Source organism: Solenopsis invicta, chromosome 1 (assembly GCF_016802725.1).
Source record: "Solenopsis invicta isolate M01_SB chromosome 1, UNIL_Sinv_3.0, whole genome shotgun sequence".
Classification (NCBI taxonomy): Eukaryota; Metazoa; Arthropoda; class Insecta; order Hymenoptera; family Formicidae; genus Solenopsis; species Solenopsis invicta.
In genome coordinates, this window is record NC_052664.1 from 10,986,392 (window position 1) to 10,996,553 (window position 10,162).

General features: G+C 32.9%; 1 pseudogene; it reads right to left on the reverse strand.

The window, feature by feature from the left end:
- Positions 1–1,068: 1,068 nt before the first annotated feature.
- On the reverse strand, positions 1,069–6,425 carry LOC105194276 (annotated as a pseudogene).
- Between the last annotated feature and the right edge of the window lie 3,737 nt (positions 6,426–10,162).

Genomic DNA, 10,162 nt, shown 5'->3' on the forward strand with positions numbered 1-10,162 from the left:
ATGATTACGCTTAAGATGCTACGCCGTAGCTAGATTTTTGCCAGGATAGAACAAAAGTTTCTACATCAATTTCTGAAATTAGATTAAACGGAAAACTTCGCATAATGAGAAAAGGTTCAAAGAGAGACTGCGTTGTATGCTCTACAAGGAAACAAATGGATGGCAGACGTCAAACAAGTGATTACTGTGACATTTGCCCAAGTAAAGCCAGAATGCACATGGGAGATTGTTTTCAAAAATATCACACCATGTTGAAATACAAAATTTAAAATTTATTTTTCATTTACAAGAAGAAAGTGTATATGTATAAAATAAATAAAATTAAAAACATTCACAAGTACGTATAATTTTTTTTACTTGCTCCGCTGGGAAAAAATATGCCGAAGTTGCTGGTAGGCGGTGGTACAAAAACGTGCGGAGCACTAAAAAAAAGGTTAAAATAATTATTCTCAATCTTAATCTGTTTAGAGCGGAAATCGCACGCATCTACATATTTTTGAATGAAGTCTGCTTCTAGAATTCCGTCATATTCGAGCTGGGCGTTGTCTCGTGACATAAAACGGGTGCGTTATTTCGCAATCTTTTAATTTAACAGTAGCATAGATTTTTCCTATTGTTGACATGGCGTATCCTGTAATTCCAGTCAATTTTTTCTTCATGTAATAGAGCTGTTTCTTTGAGCTCATCTTTATCATACAGATAGCCACTCCTGTATCGTAGAGTAAATCAATTTTATTCTGCTTTACTTCGCGAATCGACAATGTAACTAAGTCCAATCCAGTGTCAGCTAGTTTCTCTAGCTACTCCACACCCAAAGGTACTCCACACCCAGAAAAATCAAAAGTCTCCGTCCCTGATGTGTAGGATTGCTTCGGTTTGTATTCATCATTCGCTTTTATTTTGATCCAAAGTACGCCATGTGCTCTAATTGTTATGCGATATTTAGCTAAAAAGCTTTCCTTGCCGAGGACCGGTTCTAATTGACTCTTCCTCAAAATAGCGCTGATGATCGATTTCATCTGGAGCATGGCAAATTTGTATCCTAAAAAAGATACAAAAAAGGAACAATACATTTCTCACATGTATTTTATGTTCTATTAAATATTTGTTTTTCTCACCAATACAGTTGCGAGGTCCAGCGCTGAATGGTATACAGGCATATGGATGCCTTTTTTCTTGAGACTAACATCATGACCAAAGGTTATTAACGCGTCGCAATCGGCCTGCCAAACTGCACAATGTAGAAAGATGTGTTCCGCCGTATCAATGTCTGTGCTGCAATGGGCGCAAATTGGTGATGCTACTTTCGTGATGTTAAAGAAAAAGGCGTTGAAGTATCCGTGCTCCGTAATCATTTAAGTTATCCTAAACGATAGCCGGAGATCGTTTCCCCTATTTAACCAGTCTGATAGAACAGGCACCATTTTTTGACTCTACCACCAGAATGAAGATTTAATTCTCATTTATCATGAGCTTTTGCTTTGATCCAAAGGCCCCCATGTGCTCTAACCGTTACATGAAATTTAGGTATTATTTTCTTTTTACCAAGTACCGGTTTTAATTGGCACTTCCTCAAAATAGCGCTGATAATTGACTTCATCTCGTACATAGCAAAGTGCCGTTCTAAAAAAAAGATAGGAAAAAGAAACAATACATTTCTCATGTATCTTATGTATCTATTGTATATTTAATTGTTTTTCTCATCAATACAGTCGCAAAATCCCATGTTGAAAGGTATGTAGGCATATCGATTCCTTTTTCGGAATTTTCAGGGCTAAATCACTCTGGTTTGAAATTGTGAGGATTAGGAAAATGATGAGGTAATCAATGCGTACAATATAACATTATAATTACATTGCAATCGGCCGGTATTACATGTTCTCTTGTATAATATAAAGATATTAAATAATAAAATGATAATAATTAGAAATTTTTTAAAATGCAAATAAAATAAAGTAATTATTGTGCAAAATTTTCTTCTTTAAATCTTACCTACTCTCATATCCTCCCCGAGTGTCCTTGCAAACAAAGATACGGTAGGATACAATCTTAAAGACTCCTTAATGCAGATTTCTAAGTTTTTCATCTTGGTGAGATCTTCCATAATTGATCTTCCATCTTCACCAATGGTCTCATTTAATTCTTCGATACATTTCTTTTGCCATTTCAGATTCCTTGCCAAATAAAAGAGAGTTATTGCAGTGGCCGTGGCGACTGATTCCTGGCCGGCCAACATAAAGATGCAACATTCTTCTATAGCATCTTGTTTAGTGATTTGCGGATTCTTCATATTGATCATGTACTCAATCGTGAACTCAAGTAAAGATGTTTTTCCAGTTCTTGGGTCATTGAGGAAACCGTTCTTTTGTAGAGATTCGTGCATATCTTCCATTTTTTTAGAACAAAAGTCCATTAATTCATTTTGGTGTTGTTTCTCTGATTTGCTAGCTGCTGTCAATCGGTAAATCTAATTGATTAACAACCACGGTCGCGCAAATCTATACATCATCATAAACTGATTCCTGTTTTTGAGACACTTGTTAGTAAGTGTTTACTGTTGTAATACCCAGTAAACACCAAGTTACATGTAATATAAATGCTGGTTGTAATTTTCCACTCAACAATGTACTATTATATAACCCGCTATATAACAATTACATTGTTGAATGGAAAATTACAACTAACATTGTTGAGTGGAAAATTACAACTAACATTTGTATTATATACATTGTATTTGCTGGGCAGTTTTCTAAAAGGAAAACACATTATCACAGAACACTTACTTTCTAAATTTATCCTGTATGTTTTGCTTGCCGGGATGCCCAAAATTGTTTCTGAAATGTTATTGTGTTAGATGATTCTACGAGCAAACGCTACGGCGCGATGTACTATTAATGTAGTACGTTTCACGCTTTTATTACATGATGTATTTATCTTCATTTTTGCGTTCATCACGTACCTCTCACTATATCGTAGACCAAGTTGGTAACAAACGTAGTAACGTTTAAATCTTCCCCATTCTTTTCGAGCAACTTGTCGACTAGGCACTCGCCAAACGTTTCGATAAATTTTTTTAACATATCGGGATTGAAGACCGGTTGTAAGATTTTCCGATGTACTTTCCATTTGTCGACATCTTGAGTAATTTGAGACCTTTGCCCAGAAAATTGTTGACCAACTTGTAAAAAGATGCCTTTGCTATATGTTTCATGCTTTTGAATATTATTTTGATATCTTCCGGCTCGATGAGCACAACGTGTGACACAAACATTAGCCAAATGCGAATAATGCGACCATAATTTTGATGCTCGTCTACTATTCTAAACAGCCTCTGTTCTCGATAAATTTCTTCGGGGTCAAAGAGATCGCTCTCGTAAAACAATAAAAAGAATTAACGTCTAAGACTTTGGCTACTAGGCGTTCTGCTGACGTACGGTATAATTCGTCTGTTAATCGGTTGAGCGTCGTTTACGTCTGTCTCTAGTAAGCTCGGGTCTAAATGGTCGAATGGAAATTTGCGTTTTGTCACTACGTTTACCGGAGAAGTATCTCTGCTACGGCTTAACTCGCGTAAGGTTAGTACCCTATCTACTTGCGCTATTATTTTTTCTAACGCGTTGGTCGTGATCCGCACGGGAGTTCGCTGGCTTTGATTAAACGAGTGTCGCGCTGTTTTACTTGGTTAACACGAATCGGACATTCGTTTTACAAATTATTACACTATAGTTTCAACTTACAGTATCGCTAAGACTCGCATGTTGCTCACGCTCGCCTCGCTCGGAGATCCCTTGAAGACTCGTTCCTGCTGTCGGCAACTACTGTCGTTGTCGCGCTGTTTCTCTTGTATGCTCGTTGGCTCGTCGGCTCGTTGGCGCGTCGGCTCGTTGGCTCGTCGGCTCGTTGGCTCGTCACCCTTCCTGTGAGTTGAAGTTTCGCCTGCACTCTCTCTTTGTTATATGTTAAAGTGTCAACTGTTACTTTTAAAATAGATTTTTTTTTAACGCCGTTTTTCTTTTGCCGAATTAATTTTTGACACTTTAACCTGACTTTTCTTACAAATTTGACGTGATGGAACAATTTGCTTGCCGGATTCGTGTTCATCAGCGCACAAAGTACATCGAAAATGATAAAATTTATTCAAACAACAGTAAAGAAGTCTAAAAACGGAGGCCTATATAATTATATGAATTTGATTTTTTGAAGTTTCGGAGTTTCAAATGTTGATGCTTTCACCAGCCCTAAATCTAAAAACCGGTTCTAGAAGAAAATGTTGACCTTTCGAGAGGGAGTCCACTTTCTCTTTTCTTCTATTGTCTCTTCTGTTTCTGTATCATTATATTTTTCTGGTTGCTAAGTACTGCATCCAGCATTTGCAGACAAAACTTTTTTTTGTTTCTTTAGAGGAATATTTAAAGTTTAGTTTAGACATCTCTTCATATGTCTATTTTATATGGTTTATTTAAATAACAATTTTAGTCTCAAAGTTTTAAATATATTGTATGAAATTTGTTTCCAAAATATATTAAAATCTTATTATTAAATATTTATAAGTTTAAATTTTTAAATAAATATTTTTTTAAATCGTTGATATTTTATGCTTGTATACATAATTAAATGTTTACATTTGTTGTGTAATATTTACTTAAATAATAATATAATTAGCTGAGGTAACATTATATAAGATAATAAACTTTAATCCTTAATTATTTTACTAAGAGCAATTTTTGTAACGTAAAAAAATCTTTCTAAAAAATCTTTCTTGACTTTTGAAAGAAATGTTTTGATTAAATTTTAATTAAAAATGATTCTTTGACTACATTCTATATGATTTTTTATTAATTTATTTTTTATTATAATATATTTAAATTGATTTTAAATATTTTAAAGTCTTCTACTATATAAACTTATTGTTAGTCTAGGACAGTTCCAATGTCTGTCCTCAAGTTTGACAGTCTGAATTTATATTGTTATTAGTGATCACAATTTGTTGTACTGTTGTACTATTAATTCATTCAAGATATCTCATGTATTTTTCATTAATGTAAGTAATCATTTAATAATTATTCCTTTCTTGATAATTTAATGAATTGTTAATTATATATTAGCTTTATGATATTAAATATTTTGTTATAATTAGAAATTATTTTATTCTTAAAATAATGCACAAAAATACTTGGCATTTTTGCTCACCTTTTCTATTATAAATTACAAAATAATCATTATCGTCTGAAATGAATCACTATCAGAAACATTTTCCTGACCTGACATAAAATTTATAAATATAATATGTAGAAGATTATGATGAAATTATGTTCATTATAATATAATAAAAACGACCAAAGTTAATCTTTCAATCGTTAAAGTAGGTGCGCAAATTAATTCGGTGCATTTTTTGCGGAGCAATCATCTTTAATTGAAACTTTTAATTGAAATGCGAAAAGAGTGCTCCGTCTCAAATGCTACTTGTCGATCATCGTGTTCACAGTTGTTTCGTGAGGTCATAATGCCTTCTTCATCAAGACATATTGGGTTTTGAGCACTTAGAGATACACACGTACAAACTACAAAGTGGTGAAAAAATATTTAGTTTTAAAACAGAGTTATGATATAAAATGTAAAATACGGAATTAATTTGCACATCTAATAGTAACAAAGTAACATTTTTTATCAAATTTTTAAAGTAATTAAGACTATGAAACAAAATTATCTTTATTGTTTTCATGTTCATCTTTAGGTAAGCAAACATCCTAGATAGACAAAAAGATGTATCTTATGATCTCTCCTCTTTCAAGAGCAATTCTAGTACCCATTGATTGAAGTCTTGAACATGTTTCAATCATTGGGTGCTGAAACTGTTCTTAAAATAAGATCCGCATCGATTGACGGCTAAGATTAAACTTTGATCAATGGATGCTGGAACTATTATTGAAAAAAATGACAGCAACTTGATAGCAACAACTTTGCAAGTACTAAATTTGATGTTGAAATGTTGCTATTTATTTGTTATTAATAGAATTGGAAATTACTTGAGTGCAACCTTACGGACAAAATGCTGTCTCACCTTGTCCCGAGTTTATCAAACTTGGTTGCTGCAACATTGTCGGCAACATGACAACAAACTCACTGCATTTGGCTACCTGAGTTAATGGGTGCTGGGACAAACTTTATTCTTTCGAGAATAGAGTCCGCGTTGATCGACGCTCTTTATCGAGCTTAGATCAATGGGTGCTGGGACTGTTCTCGAAAAAAATGACAGCAACTTGATAGCAACAACTTTGCAAGTACTAAATTCAATGTTGAAATGTTGCTATTTATTTGCCATTAATAGAATTGGAAATCACTCGAGTGCAACCTTACGGACAAAATGCTGTCTCACCTTGTCCCGAGTTTATCAAACTTGGTTGCTGCAACATTGTCGGCAACATGACAACAAACTCACTGCATTTGGCTACCTGAGTTAATGGGTGCTGGGACAAACTTTATTCTTTCGAGAATAGAGTCCGCGTTGATCGACGCTCTTTATCGAGCTTAGATCAATGGGTGCTGGGACTGTTCTCGAAAAAAATGACAGCAACTTGATAGCAACAACTTTGCAAGTACTAAATTCAATGTTGAAATGTTGCTATTTATTTGCCATTAATAGAATTGGAAATCACTCGAGTGCAACCTTACAGACAAAATGCTGTCTCACCTTGTCCCGAGTTTATCAAACTTGGTTGCTGCAACATTGTTGGCAACATGACAACAAACTCACTGCATTTGAATGTCTGGATCAATGGGTGCTGGGACTGTTTTCTTTCGAGAACAGAGTCCGCGTTGATTGACGCTTTTAATCAAGCTTTAATTAATGGGTGCTGGGACTGTTCTTGAAAGAAGATAGAGTCCGCATTGGTCCACGACTAAGATTAAATTTTAGTGAGTGCTGAGATTCTTCTTTCGACAACGAAATCCACGCTCTTATCGAGCTTCAATCAATATGTGCTGGAGGATGCTTTTGTCTATGTGGGATGCTAGGTTATCCAAAAATGAATTCGAGAACAAAAAAGTAATTTTGTTTTTGCTTAATTGGTTTTAATTATTTTAAAAGTTACTTAAAAATATGTTACTATATATTTTAATAAAATATTACTTTTGTCGTCTTTTCTATCAAAAAAGCAATCACTATTTAATTTTTTTCATCCAATGATTGGATAACAGCACTGAAAATAAATATTATTTGTATTCTTTATATTAATGTTTAAAAGTATTATAATACATTATAAATATTATAAATACATCTACAAATATTATGTTACAAATTGGAATTAAATTAAAATAGGTTTTTATTATTTGCGAATTATACAAAACGTCAAATGAAAAAAAAAATGTATTTTCAAGAAAATATTTAGCATTAGAAGAAGAATTAGAAGTAAAGAGTATTAAAAGTAAAATGAGACGTTTCTATAAGAAAAGTAAGTGCAATATTTAATGTTCCTAAAGCTACGTGATTTGAAAAATATAAAAACAATATTTTAGTAAAGACGTCTAAAAAAAATGTTTCTCACAAAAAGCGAAGTTGAAGAAATTTTGTAATATTATATTATAATACTAATGTTAAATATTTTATTCACACATAAACGAAAATGAATTTACTAATTTTATCATTGTTTATATTTTCTTTTATATATTTTTAATATCAGCAAACTAATTGTCACATTGTGGATAGACATTAGGACAAGTTATGTGCAGATATTGAGACGCTGACGCAGGTGTTACAGGCTATTCGGATATTGATACTCGTATATGTGTAAACATGTACAAAAATATTTACGAATATTTAATAAATTACAAATTAATAACCACTTTTTTCTTTATTTCTTTCTTTATTTCTTTTATTTTTTACCTGATTGATCAAGGCAATGTCCTGTCCTTAAACAATTGCTGTGTAATGTTTGCGTCAAGTTTTGCGTTAATTCCATTTTCTGATCTTATTATAATAACTTTTTTTTGCGGTTCATTGAAGAAGACTCGAATTAGACAAACTTATTGAGACAAAATGAAAATAGATTGTATATTTATTATCAATAAACGTACCATAAAAATACCAATAAATATACCGTAAAAACATAATTAATGCTAACTATGACACGCGTGCTTATTTCCTTGATATTACTGACTTAGAAGACGTTAAACAGGAAGGATTGTTAGGAGATTTGTTCACATTATTTCGATTACAGGTACTATCATATCTTCAACTATGTATATATAAATCATGCATTATAATTTAACCTAGTAGGAAAGAATAATTTAACTAAATCTTAAATAGAGATTAAATATGTGTACTCTAACAAACAAGTAATTTATCAGCTTAAACTTAATTAATTTTTGAAAAGGAAACAAATAGTTATGAAGAGAACTCTGACATGCATACGTACATACATGATTATTACTGCGTTTGATTTTTATAATATAATAGAGATATATTTTTGGACCGATAATGTAACAACGCCTTTATAATAAGAAAGCATTCTTTGCTCGTAGCTGGATTTTAGTGCCTATATTTATTCATGTAATTTTACATAAGGTAATATAATTGCTAATTTTTCTTTAAACATAAATTTTTGAGTTAGAATTATAAATTTAAATGTTCAACTAAAAATACAGATATAAATAGATAATATATAGTATAAATATTAATATATTGTATAGTATATATTACAGTTTACTAAAAAATAAAAAAAAATATTTTGCAATTTGAAATTGAAAGAAAACTTTTAAGGAAACGATAAAATTATATATTTCATGTCTTTTTCAGAATACTGTCTTGGTGAGATTATGAGATAACTATGATGGCAAATCGTACTATTTTAGTAAACAAAAATACGTAGAATAATACGCACATATCAAGTAATTATAAAATAAAGTATAAAATTCACGATAATGGTCTCCTCAGGAATACCGTTATTTTTGAAAAAGTTAAACAAGTCATTTCAATCCTTCTTAGATATAAATTTGCCTATAGGCCTATATAAAGAAACAATAGAAATACTATTATTTAAAAAGCTTTTACAAAAGATTGATATACAAATAATTTCTAATTCAGTTATTCTCCAAAAAAGGCTCCAGGTCGTGTAAAATAGGATCCAAAGAATTATTACAGACAATAGTAATCACTTCAGTAGTAAGTCTATACCGATTCTAATCCGGGAGCAATGAGGAGGAGTGAGGGGCGAGGGGGGAAAGTAGGCGTGGGGGTACCTGCGGTACATACCGCGGAGTGAGTGATGATCCGCGAGGTCTGACGTAGGAAGTGGGGGTCAACCGGCCGGTCAATCAAAACGCTCCGATTGGCTGACCAAGTCAAACTCCCTACCCCAACCCCCACCGGGCGCAATAGGGATATATAAGGACTACCCCAACTGAAGGAAGCTCAATATCGGAGCTCTCAGCCCTGATGATGCAAGCTGCAATGTTTGCGAAACGTCGGCAAAGTGCCCAACACGCACGTGGCATCTATTCGGAAACCTTCTCGGTTAACAATAGCAATGGCCATGAAAGCCTCAAGACAACATAATATTTTGACAAACCTTTTCAGTAAATCCGTGCAATATCTTCAAAACCTTCTTTTGCTCTCTTCCTTTTGGTGTTAGTGAGAATATCCAATCGCTTTTTAACCATGGTCTGAGTAATCAGAATCATAATTACGAAATATGTTTTCAAAAACAGTTGTATTATTTTCTAAAAGATACCTATAGTTATAATATAATTATATGTGTTCTGTATATATATATATATATATATATATATATATATATATATATATATATATAATTTTTCAAATATTGCACATTGGTGAGTTTATGATAATTTTTCCTTTCTTCAATAATCTACACATATCAAACATTGGTTTCATTGTATATTTAGGACCGTTGTCGGGTTTCTAATTTCGTTTGTCGTTATAGAGTCTCAGATTGACTCCAATTAGGTTTTTTTGTGAAGGGGCCCTGAAAAGGGCTGTTTGGGTTTTTGAAGCGCCGGTTTAACAGTTCCGAGGTCCAGGGAGTCCAAGTCTCTTGGTCCATTTCTTTCTCCTGGGCGGATGATTTTCTTGGTTGCATTTTCTTGGTTGCAGTGTTTTCCTGGTCGATCCCACTCTGCCGGAGTTTGACACCCCTGAGTGGTG